Below are 12,278 nucleotides of genomic sequence, written 5' to 3' on the forward strand. Positions count from 1 at the left end.
TTTGTTTTATTTCGGAGAAGGCAATGGCACCCTACTCCAGTACTCTTGCCTGGAAAATCCCATGGACGGAGGAGCCTGGTAGGCTGCAGTCCATGGGGTCGTGAGGAGTCAGACACGACTGAGTGACTTCACTTTCACTTTTCTCTTTCATGCATTGGAGAAGGAAATGGCAACCCACTCCAGTACTCTTGCCTGGAGAATCCCACGGACAGAGGAGCCTGGTGGGCTGCTGTCTATGGGGTTGCACAGAGTTGGACATGACTGAAGTAACTTAGCATTAGCATTTGCTCTTCTTGATGTGCTTTTGTTTTTGTGCTTTTGCATTTGTTTTATTTATTTTAAAAAATTTGTGGAAAACTTGGTGACAAGGTAATTGATTTAGGGTCCAAGTTTTACATATTTATACTTCTTGGACAGGGCGTCTTTAATAAAACTTCAGAACTTGGTCATATTCTTGCAAATCGAACAAGGTATGTTCATTCTCCCCATGTCTGGTGATGTGTGGCTCTAGAGTTAGATTCAAATTCTGCCTCTGACAGTTACTAGTTGTGTGCCCTCGGGCAAGTTACTTAATCTTTATGAACCTACATTTTCTCATCCTTACAATAGGGAAGATACCTAGCAGCTCATGAGGTTTAACAAATCAAGTAATAATTTGAGACTAGCACCTTGTCTGGCTTCAAAAGGGCATTTGTTAAAACAAAGGATTATTTTCTTCCTTGATTCCATTTCTAAAATTATTTTTGCATTTTTTTGTCCAAGCTGTGACATTTTCCCTATGTCCACATTTCCCAGGGAAATCATGTTTTGCTCTGATGGTCTAAGTCTACTATCCAAATGAGTGATACTCCATCCTTCTGTTTTCCTTGAATGTATCTGTTCCCTAGAGTGCAACCATTCTCTTATCCACTCTCTCTGGTTTTATCTAAGTAGAAACGTAACCATTCTAGGAAATTACAGGCTAAAGTATTTTTATTAATAAGAAGAGTCACAAAATCTTAGAGCTTGAAGGGACCTAATGAATTAGAGATCACAATCTCAAATGCCTACAAGGCTAAGCAGATATAGTAAATAAGTAAAATGTTCTGGGTGAGTGCAGATGACTGTTCAAGGCTAAAGAGTAGAGGTAGGTGGGTGGAATGGTGAAAGGGATCAATTATTATGGTGACGTGGTATCTAGACTTATTGTGGCGTTCACTTTGTAGTATATACAAAGATTGAATTATAATGTTGAACAGAAGAAACTGATTAGTGTTCTGTAACAACTTTACCTTGATAAAAATAATAAATTAATAAATAATAATAAATTAAAAGAAAATATAAATAATTTTTATAAGATTTATAAGAAGATAAAAAATAATAAAAGAAAAAAAAAAAAGAACCTGAAGAGAAGAACTGAAACCAGCTAAAGGGAGCTTACATCTGTAGAGGGCAGTCACTTTACAGCTCAAGCAAAGTGTTGCCATATGGTGATTTCAACACTGTCTTGGGAAAGATTTTTGAGTTAAAAGAAGAAAAAAGTTTTATGTGAAAACTTTTAGTTGAAAATCCTGTTGTTGTATAAAAACACCAATATGAACCAAATATATCTACTGGCCAGATCCACATAACAGGTTGCCATTTTGGAACCTCTGTTAGATCATCTGATACTGATAATCTTGTGTTCAGATGAAGACATTGAAACACAGTCAAATTAACTTTCCCAAAGTTAGATGTGGCAAAACAAGTGTAACTCAGATCTCTAGCCCCATGGTGTAAGGGTACCTGCCACATTTGGCCATTTTGCTTCTTCATTCCTTTCAACATATATGTGATGTTTTGGAAATATATTCTTTTCTTTAGCTTACAGGTATGATATATGATGATATTCTTTCCTTACACTAAAGAATCATCTAGTTCATTCTTAAGTGAAGTGTCTCTATAGTGGATTTGATCAAGAAACTGTTACCTTAACATTCAAAAGCAGTTTGTGTATCTTCTCCAAATATATGAATTTATCTTCCCATGAACCTTTGTCATGCTCTAGAATTATCTGAAATTATTTGTCTTGCTGCTGCTACTGCTAAGTTGCTTTAGTCTTGTCTGACTCTGTGTGACCCCATAGACGGCAGCCCGCCAGGCTCCACCGTCCCTGGGATTCTCCAGGCAAGAACACTGGAGTGGGTTGCCATTTTCTTCTCCAATGCATGAAAGTGAAAAGTGAAAATGAAGTCGCTCAGTCATGTCTGACTCTTCATGACCCCATGGACTGCAGCCTACCAGGCTTCTCCGCCAATGGGAGTTTCCAGGCAAGAGTACTGGAGTGGGGTGCCATTGCCTTCTCCAATTTGCCTTGAGTTTATTGTTATTATTATGACATTTTAATATACTAGGACAATTTAATATTTCACCAGACTCAAATACATAATTTAACTCTTTGGGATTAACTCAATGTTTCAGATTAGGTTATGTATCTGTATATTTCACTAGGTCAAGTTTAGACTTCTAGAAATCAGAGATTAGTAAGTGAGAGTATCTTGCTATGGAGAATATCAGCATGTTTTTCTGTAATATAAAAATGAAAGAAAAACCCTTTGTTGATTTGTGCATGGAGGTTTTTATATTGAGGGTGTCCTTAACCTTTAAAATCTAAAAGCTGATTGGCAGTTTGTAGACAAACTTGAGATAATTTTGGCATTTTACCTTAGAGTAAATCATAACTCAAGTTTAAATTCTTTAGGCAAATTTCTTATATTATTATTCATAGCTTGGTGCTAGATGTTAAGAAAAATTCTAAATTCCCTTGAGACTTCTTATTTGATTATTTGAATGTTAATGTGGCATGCCCAAATTTTCAATACTAAATTCAAAGCCATCCTGGCCATGTGCTAATTGAATAGAACTGTCCATTCTAATTGTGGATAATAGGGATTAGGATGCCAAAAATATAGTGCCTTGATTAGATCACATGGCATCATTTTAGGACTGTGAAAAATTCTTCTCTCTGGTTTTGCCCTTCCTTTGAGTTGCCCAGTCTTCTACGTGACCCCAACTTGCTTCAGGATTTTTAACTGTGCTGCTAACTAAGGCGGATGCATTTTCTGACCTTACTGGTGAGAACAGAAGTTTCTCAAGTGCTGTAGGAACTAATTAATATGCATGTTATTCCAGTAAAAATCATTATTTCATGTGTATCTTTGTGAGAGAGTATGGCTGTCATGATGGTTACTTACTCGGGCCAAACCCATTGCTAAAACAGAGATTCTTTAATGATGATATTTTAATTCTATAAAGCTCTTAACATAAATTTGTAAATGTGTATGTGGCTGGATGGCATCACCGACTCGATGGCCATGAGTTTGAGTGAACTCTGCGAGTTGGTGATGGACAGGGAGGCCTGGTATGCTGTGATTCATGGGGTCACAAAGAGTTGGACATGACTGAGTGACTGAACTGAACTGAACTGATCTGTGCATATATGAAGTTTTTAATACCACTCTTAAATTGCCTTTCTCTGATGATAAGTAGCATATAAAAAATAAGCTCAGAAATTACAAAACATCCTTAAGATTTGGGAAATTAAAAAATTTACATGGGGTTAAGGAGATAATTAGGGAAAACAATTGTAGTGATTTTGTTTAATGTAATGCCACACTTATTAGGTGATTGTAAAAAGCAAAACACCACACTGTAACAGGCATAAGAAAAACCATGATAAATAAATTATTATCTTTCTGAAATTTCCTCTTTCTTGGCCTTATTCACCTAGGGTGGAAGGTTAGTTGCTTATGACACAGGCTAAACCATAACGTGATATGCATAAGAGAGAAAACCCAGTATCAGAAGAGATTACTCATGGCTAGTAGGTGGTTATCTAGGTAAAGTATCCAGTGTCAGGGTGCAGTGGGGAATGAATACAAGGTTAGATAATAAGTTCAAGAATAGGACTAGCCCTTAGACTTTAATATGTAGCAGAATTTGAAACAGGAAAACTAGAATTGAGCAACAGAAAAAAGACTGAGTTTCTAGACTGAGGATATAGAATGTAAATGTGACCCAGAGATAAGTCAAACACCTGGTTCCTTTACCTGAAAACTAGCTCAACTTGACCCTTTACCAACACACAAGGGGAAAGCTGTATTGATCTGAGGAGTTTGAACACCTCTGTCTAGTCATTGGATGACTACTACACAGATATACATGGGGTGACCCACTGGACTTCAGGTTTAAAAATTAAGATTAGTATAAAATATACTGAACAAAGACATTGGTAGCCACACACTATGAGGGAAACAGCTCCCACAGATTAATTCCTGACTAGATACTAAAATAAACATACAAAAATGAAAAAAAAATATTCAGAACAATAGTTCTCAGGGGAAATATATCATCCAGGGTTGCTACAATATGTAATCTAACATATCTACCTTTTAATAAACATAAATAAATAAAGAACCATGCAGAGAAAAGTGTGACCCACATTGAGGGACAATAACAACAAAAAGTCAATAGACTGTCTCTGAGGACCTAGATCTTTAACAAAGATTTCAAAGCAACAATTGTAAATATTTCAAATAATTAAAGGAAATCATGTTTAAGTAATTGAAGGATAATATGAGAAAGATTCATAATATAGGAAATCTTAATACAGAAATAGAAAAAAACATAAACAAGTTCTAAAGTTGAAAAGTACAGTAATGGAAGGGGAAAATCGACTAGATAAAATCAATAGCAGATATAAGATGGCAGAAGAAAGAACCAGAGAACTTGAAGATAGATCAGTAGATGATGGATAGATCAGTATAAATAATCCAGTTAAAATATAGAAAAAGGATAAAGAAAAATGATTAGCACCTTAGAGATCTGTAGGATAACATCAAATATGCCAACATATGCATAACTGAGTCCCACCTCCCATAAGAGAGGAAAAAGAAATATAGGAAACCTATCTGAAGAATAATGGTCAAATATCTTCTCAAATTTGTTGTTTAACCACATACAGGATCAAGAATCCCAGTGGATTCCAAATGAGATAAAGACAAAGAGATTCATGACCTGTCAAGTATTGAAACCCAATGCCAAAGAGAAAATCTTGAAAGCCTGTAAGAGAACATGGTCAGATAATGGCTGATTTCTCATCTAAACAACTGGAAGCAAAAAGGTGGTGTAGTGACAGGTCTAAGGTGTTGAAAGGAAAAATGAGTTTGTTGCCAGTAGGCCTGCCTTAGAGATTTACTGTTGTTACTCAGTCACCAGGTTGTGTCCAGCTGTTTGTAGTCCCATGGACTGTAGCCCGCCAGGCTCCTCTGTCCATGGGATTCTCTGGCAAGAATACTGGAGTGCGTTGCCATTTCCTCATCCAGGAGACCTTTCCAACCCAGGGATCAAACTCATGTCTCCTACATTGGCTGGTGAATTCTTTAAGGAATTTCTTCAGGTGAAGAGAATTATAAAACCAGAGAGTAACTTGTATCTACATGAAAAAATAAATAGTGCTGGAAAGTATACATGTAAATGTTTTTAAAAAAAGCAATATATTTTTTCTCTTCTTGTTTTATCTAAAAATATATGGTTTTTGAAACAATACTTATAACACTCTGTTGGTTTGTAACATATCTACATGTGATAAAAATAGCACATAAAAAGGTAGGCAGAAATGGAACCATACAGGAACATGTTGCTATATTTTACTAGAATTAAGCCAATGTTAAAATAGATTTTGATAAATTAAGATGCATGTTGCAATTCCTAGAGCAACACTGAGAAAATATCATTAAAAATTTAGTAGAGGAATTAAAATCATAATAGTATATTTAACACAAGGAAGCAGAAAAGAATGAAGTCATTGCATTATTAAAAAACTAATAGTGAAGTGACAAATATAAATCCTACTATATCAGTAATTAAATAGTAACAGATTAAACATTCCAATCAGAGTATGAGATTGTCAGACTAAATAATAATGCAAGAATCAACTATATGCTGTATAAGAGACTCAAGTTACAGAGATATAAATATGTTGATAGTAAGATATGGGAAAAGATATATTATACAAACAGTAATCATAACAGATGGAGTAGCTATATTAACATCAAACAAAAATAGAATTTAAGTGAAGAAATATGAGAAGGACATTTCATGGTAATAAGAGGGCCAATATCAGAAACATACAAATAACCATTATAACTATAAACACACCTATCAACAGAAGCCCAAAATACATTAAGCCAAATCTGACAAAATTGAAGAAAAAATAAAACAATTAACAAATTATGGTTGGAAATTTCAACCTGGTGTTTAATTCCCCAGCTACTCTAAAAAACTGTAGAACAACTAGACAGGTTATCAGCAAGGATATAGAAAACTTTGAACTTAGCAAGGATATAGAAGTCATGAACACTTCTATATACTTAACTGACCTGATAAATTTTGAACATATCTTTAAATATAGCAGAATACATATTTCCAAGGGCACACAGGATTTTTTTTCCAGGATAGACCATATACTCGACCACAAAAATCTTTTTCAGTATATTTTAAAAGATAGACTTCATTCAAAGTATGTTATATGACCATAATGGAATTAAATTTAAGAAGTCATCAAGAAAAATAATTTTTAGGAAAATTCCAAGTATTTGCAAAGTAAGTGACACAGTTCTAAATAACCTATAGGCCAAAGAAGAAATCAGAAGAAAATTTAGAAAACATGTTGAATAAAAATAGAAACAGCATATCACAGTGTAGGAAACAGGTAAAACAGTGCCTAGAGAAAAATTATAGTTTTAAATGTCTATATTGTTAACAAAGGCCTCAAATCAATAACCTAAACTTCCACCTTAGGAGACAGAAAAGGAGGGTAAAATGAACAGAAGGTAATTATTAGGAAAAATATAATAAAGATCAGAGTGAAAATCAATAATATTTTTTTATTATCTATTATTTTATAGAGAAAATGAGTGAAATTAAAAGTTGATTCTTTGGGTAGTTAAGACTTCAGGCTGCCCCTGCAGGGGGCACAGGTTCAATCCCTGGCAGGAAAATGAAATCTGTTATGCAGTGTGGTGTGGTCCAAAAAAAACAAGTTGGTTATTTGAAAAGTTCAGCAAAGTTGATATACCTTTAGGTAGACTGACAACAAAGGTTCATCTAGTCAAAGCTATGGTTTTTCCAGTGGTCATGTATGGATGTGAGAGTTGGACTATAAAGAAAGCTGAGCACCGAAGAACTGATGCTTTTGAACTGTGGTGTTGGAGAAGACTCTTGAGAGTCCCTTGGACAGCAAGGAGATCCAACCAGTCCATCCTAAAGGAAATCAGTCCCGAATGTTCATTGGAAGGACTGATGCTGAAGCTGAAACTCCGATACTTTGGTCATCTGATACGAAGAACTGACTCATTTGAAAAGACCCTGATGCTGGGAAAGATTGAAGGCAGGATGAGAAGGGGATGACAGAGGATGAGATGGTTGGATGGCATCACTGAATCGATAGACATGAGTTTAGGTAAGCTCTGGGAGTTGATCGACAGAGAGCCTGGCGTGTTGCAGTCCATGGGGTCCCAAAGAGTTGGACACAACTGAGCAACTGAACTGGGACTGACAAAGCAAAAAAAAGACTCTAACTAAATCAGAAAATAAAGAGGGACTATATTCACCAACCCAAGCATTAGACAAATTGAACAGATTTGTCATTTTTAGAAGCTGACAAGCTGATTCTGAAATTTATGTGGAAATTCAGAGGACCTAGGATAGCCAAAACAATTTTGAGAAAGACAAGTTGGAAGCCTTGTATGTTATCTAATTTCTGCTGCTGCTGCTAAGTCACTTCAGTTGTGTCCAAATCTGTGTGATCCCAGAGATGGTAGCCCACCAGGCTCCTCTGTCCCTTGGGTTCTCCAGGCAAGAATACTGGAGTGGGTTGCCATGTTCTTCTCCAATGCATGCATGCTAAGTTGCTTCAGTAGTGTCTGACTCTGTGCAACCCTATGGACAGCAGCCCACCAGGCTCCTCTGTCCACGGGATTCTCTGGGCAAGAATATTGGAGTGGGTTGCCATTTCCTTTTCCATCTAATTTCTAACTTTATTCTAAATTATAGTATCGAGGAAATATCATCTTGCTATGAGATCAATGAGACAATGAAACAGAATTGAAAGGTCAGAGATAAAGCTTTTTGTTTATGGTCAATTGATTGTCTATAGTGTTGACAATACAATTTAATAGGAAAATTAAGTTTTATTCAAGACATGGTTCTAGGGAAATTTAATAGCCATATGTAAAATGAACTTGGACCATTACCTCACCCTGTATGTATGATATGCTTGTGTATAGGAGTTCAAAGGGAAAAGCAGTTCTAACATTGCAGAAAGATGCAAGGCTGTGGAATAAAACATACTGACATGATTAGGAGCCTAGTATCTGTAAATGGAGGTATGCAGTGTTAAGAGAAGACTTGGCATGATAAACTAGGTCTGACATTATCCTAAATTCCATTGGGAAGAACTAACCAAATAATCTCTAGTTCTGATCTCTCCTTCACTCTAAGGAGACTAAAAAGTTGAAGGGTGGGCTAGGGAGGGGATGCAAGGGAGGTTCATGAGGGAGGGGACATGGGTGTACCTATGGCTGATTCTTGTTGATATATGACAGAAAACCACAAAATTCTGTAAAGCAAATATCCTTCAATTAAAAAAAGAAAAAGAAAAAAAAAAAAAAAACAGTCTATTTGCAAGACATGCCCACTTGGGATGTCCCCACACATCTTAAATTAAGCATGGTCCAATTTGTTCCTAACTTCTTTCCTTGTTCTCTTTCTCAGTTGGTGACCATGCCTTTTATCCAAGTTGTTCATACAGAAACAGCTATGCTTAATGCTTCTGTGTTTGCTTCTCTATATCAAATCACTCAGCAAGTTTTATTACATTATATATACTTCTATATTTTTCTCTAATCTTTCTCTCTTTTTTTTTTTTAAAGTGTACCCCCACTGTCTTGATTCAGACGCTCATCTTTTCCCTGGACTACTGAAATGATCTTTAAGTTACTGTTTTTAGTCTTGCCTCATTTGTTATATTTACAACATTGCTTTCAGTGATTCATCTGAAATTCAGACCTGATTGTGTCATTCCTTGCTTACATTCTTTCAGCTGCTGAATGGTAATAGTTCAAGAGATTCATGCAGACTTTCCATTTCTGACCCAGGCCTACCAACATTTATCCCTTAGTACTTTTTCAGGCAGTATTACCCGTCCATACTGTTTTCTTACCCTATTTTTCCTTTATGCCGTTCTCAGTTTTCCTACACCCACTGAATTTATCTCCACTCATAAGGCTCCCCTTGTGGCTCAGCTAATAAAGAACCCACCTACCAATTCAGGAGATGCAAGAGATGCAGGTTAGATCCCTGGGTCAGGAAGATCCCCAGGAGAAGGAAATGGCAACCCACTCCAGTATTCTTGCCTGGAAAATTCCATGAACAGAGGAGCCTGGCAGGCTTCAGTCCATGGGATTGCAAAGAGTCTGATACAACTGAGCATGCGCATGCACACTTGCACACCCATCCACACACAAACTGTGTCTCCAAGAAGCTCTTTGTGAACTCTTACCTCCTTTGTGCCTGATTAGATGGTCTGGTTATCAAGAGTGAAAGAAAATCATCCCTTATTCCATGCTCCATTGTAATGAAGTTTATGTGTGTCTGTCCTTCTAGGTTGTGAATCCCCTGAAAATAGAGCTCACACACAAAATGTGTTTATTGAATGGAATGGATGATGAGTGAAAGCAGATAATTGCTGGTGATGGAGAGGACGGACCGGAGAGGGAGACAGCCTGAGGAAGTGGCACCTGGTGAAGTTTGGTGAGTCTCCATTTAAAACATTTCAGCAGACAAAACATGTTTTGTGAAACTTTAAAAATGATTAGTTTTTAGTACTTTTGAACTTGACAAGAGAAGACTTAGTGGGCAATGCAAAGCAAGTTTAATAGCATGCCATAGCAAACATGATGGGCGTGAATCTGAAGCATGTCACTGTGCTTTGTTCTGAGCTCGGGATGTCAAATTATTGCCATGTCAAGTGCTAAATATCATTGATTAGTGGCTACTAAGAGTGCTGTGTTTAGGACTTTAAAACCAGGCCCAAGTTCTGTAAAGAAGATTGCTACAGTAAATAATTAATGTCTGTTGTGGCTACAGGACAGTAGTGTGACTTAATGAGGTTAAAGGATTTCCCAAACCTGTCAATGACCTTTGTCTTATTCAACACTATAAGAATGACTACAAGACACAAATGGTATGCTTATCACAATTGTAGATATTGCAAAACTAGGAAGAATACAAATATTTTGGGCAGCAGTCACATCAAAATGAATTTATGGCTGGCAACATTGCTCTAATAAATTAAATGTAACTGGAATTAATGTAGAATCCTACACTTGCATCAAAAAACCTACTGTACAATTTCTGGATGTTGAAATAAAAAGTACTTAAGAAATTAATTTAACAACAGGCATGAAGTGAAAGTGAAAGTTGCTCAGTCGTGTCTGACTCTTTGCCAATTCTCTAGGCCAGAATACTGGAGTGGGTAGCCTTTCCTTTCTCCAGGGGATCTTCCCAACCCAGGGATCTAATCCAGGTCTCCCACATTGCAGGCAGATTCTTTACCAGCTGAACCACAAGGGAAGCTCAACAACAGGCATGATAGGAGTAAATAGCATAATAAGACCAGACCACAATATCTTGACTATATTCTGGTTCATTCTGTGATGACCCGACTTGACAGGGCATTTATCCTTAAATTTTGGCATTCCCTTTAAAAGGAACTTTAAGAGGAAACATAAAACCATATTAAATTGGAAAAGTTGAATGAACCTGAGGAAAAAATGGAGCATTATCGTGTGGAACATAGATTTGACTTTTCCTAGATCTGAATTCTAGAGCAACACTGGCCACATGGCAAGCAAAGGAAAAGGAGACTCGGGTTTAGTCCCAAGGATTGGAGGAGTCTGAAAATAGAATTGGCCACCTTGAACATTTCAGGGCATCATTGGAGGTGCTCATGACAAACTAGAGAGACAGTTTCCAGGAATCCACTATATTAATATTAATAGTTTCTGTCCAGACCTAATGCCGAGGTGTATAACATCAAATGATTGCATTTTTCATGAATACAACTATAGGTTTTCTTGCAATGAGATGCTGGAGATTTAGTGCTGGTCCTGGCCTCGCCACTGAAAAACAGTAATAAGAGTAATCTTTATAAATACAAATTATATTATACCATTTATCTGTTCATAGCTCTCCAGTGCTTCTCATTGCATCAGAGAAAAATCTGAATCCTTTCTTACTTTCAAGGCTCTATAGCTTCTAATCTTCTTTCTCTCTCTCTTCTTCTTCTTCTCCCTGCTTCATCTCCTGTTTGTCTCATGTGAATTACCGGCAGACTTCTAGGCTATTCCTCAAATATCCTATACATACTCAGACCAGAACTTTTGTTCTACCTGAGTATTGGTTAAAATTTTTCATTATTTGATAGCATTTTAGGATACAGTTTTTACTTGAAATTTTAGATGTGTGGCCTCCTTTGAAATATTAGGAAATTTGACGCTGATGGACTCACATTTCCAGATAACAGCATCAGCCAAAGCTGCATGGTAGCTGTTTCCTTTAAATGGGACCTGCGCTTTCCAGTTAGTTCAAACCAGGCTGAGTCACTATTTATTACTGGCTTTGCCTCTGTAAGCATTTGAGTTTGAGATCCCTGTGCTATTATACGTGATGCTGGTGCACTAACAGTGCTTCTTGAATTTTAGTGTGTGTAAGAATCATCTGGAGAACTCAGAGTTAAAATCACTGAGCCAACCTAGATAATTTTGATTAAGAAGGTCTGGGCTGGTGGCCCCAGATCTCTCAGAGGGTGCTGATGCTCTGCTCTGAGGACCAAACTGGCAGTGGTTTATGTTTTCATTCATAGTGGTTTTTCCCACAGAAATATTCACTTTTAAAATTAATAATCAGAAACTGGTAGTTTAAAAAATACGTATTGTTGGGAAATTCCCTGATGTTCCAGTGGTTAGGGCTCTGAACTCTCACTCCTGAGGACCTGAGTTGGACCCCTGGTTGGGGAACTTAAATGCCACGAGCTGTGTGGCATGGCAAAAAAAAAAAAAAAAGAAAAACATATTGTTGTCATTGTGCTTTCTAGTATATAAATGGTAACAGTTAAGCTGCTCAGTCCCTTATATATTAGGCCATGAGATTTTTGTTCTTCACCTTCCCCAGGGTACTTCAGCTATCTTCTGATTTTA

The 12,278-nt window shown here is 36.8% G+C and overlaps 1 long non-coding RNA gene across 2 annotated transcripts in view; it reads left to right on the forward strand.

The window, feature by feature from the left end:
* The window catches only part of LOC139187373 (uncharacterized), a 37,282-nt gene that overhangs the window by 8,589 nt on the left and 16,415 nt on the right, over positions 1-12,278 (forward strand). Inside the window, exons 1-2 of one of the 2 annotated variants that reach the window (XR_011570947.1) lie at positions 7,172-7,480; positions 9,685-9,831. This is a non-coding gene — a long non-coding RNA (uncharacterized lncRNA). Of the gene's footprint in view, positions 1-7,171; positions 7,481-9,684; positions 9,832-12,278 lie in introns of those variants that run through there. The other variant, XR_011570946.1, reaches the window with a different exon arrangement.

The sequence above is a fragment of the Bos indicus genome, chromosome 2, assembly GCF_029378745.1.
Source record: "Bos indicus isolate NIAB-ARS_2022 breed Sahiwal x Tharparkar chromosome 2, NIAB-ARS_B.indTharparkar_mat_pri_1.0, whole genome shotgun sequence".
Taxonomy (NCBI): domain Eukaryota; kingdom Metazoa; phylum Chordata; class Mammalia; order Artiodactyla; family Bovidae; genus Bos; species Bos indicus.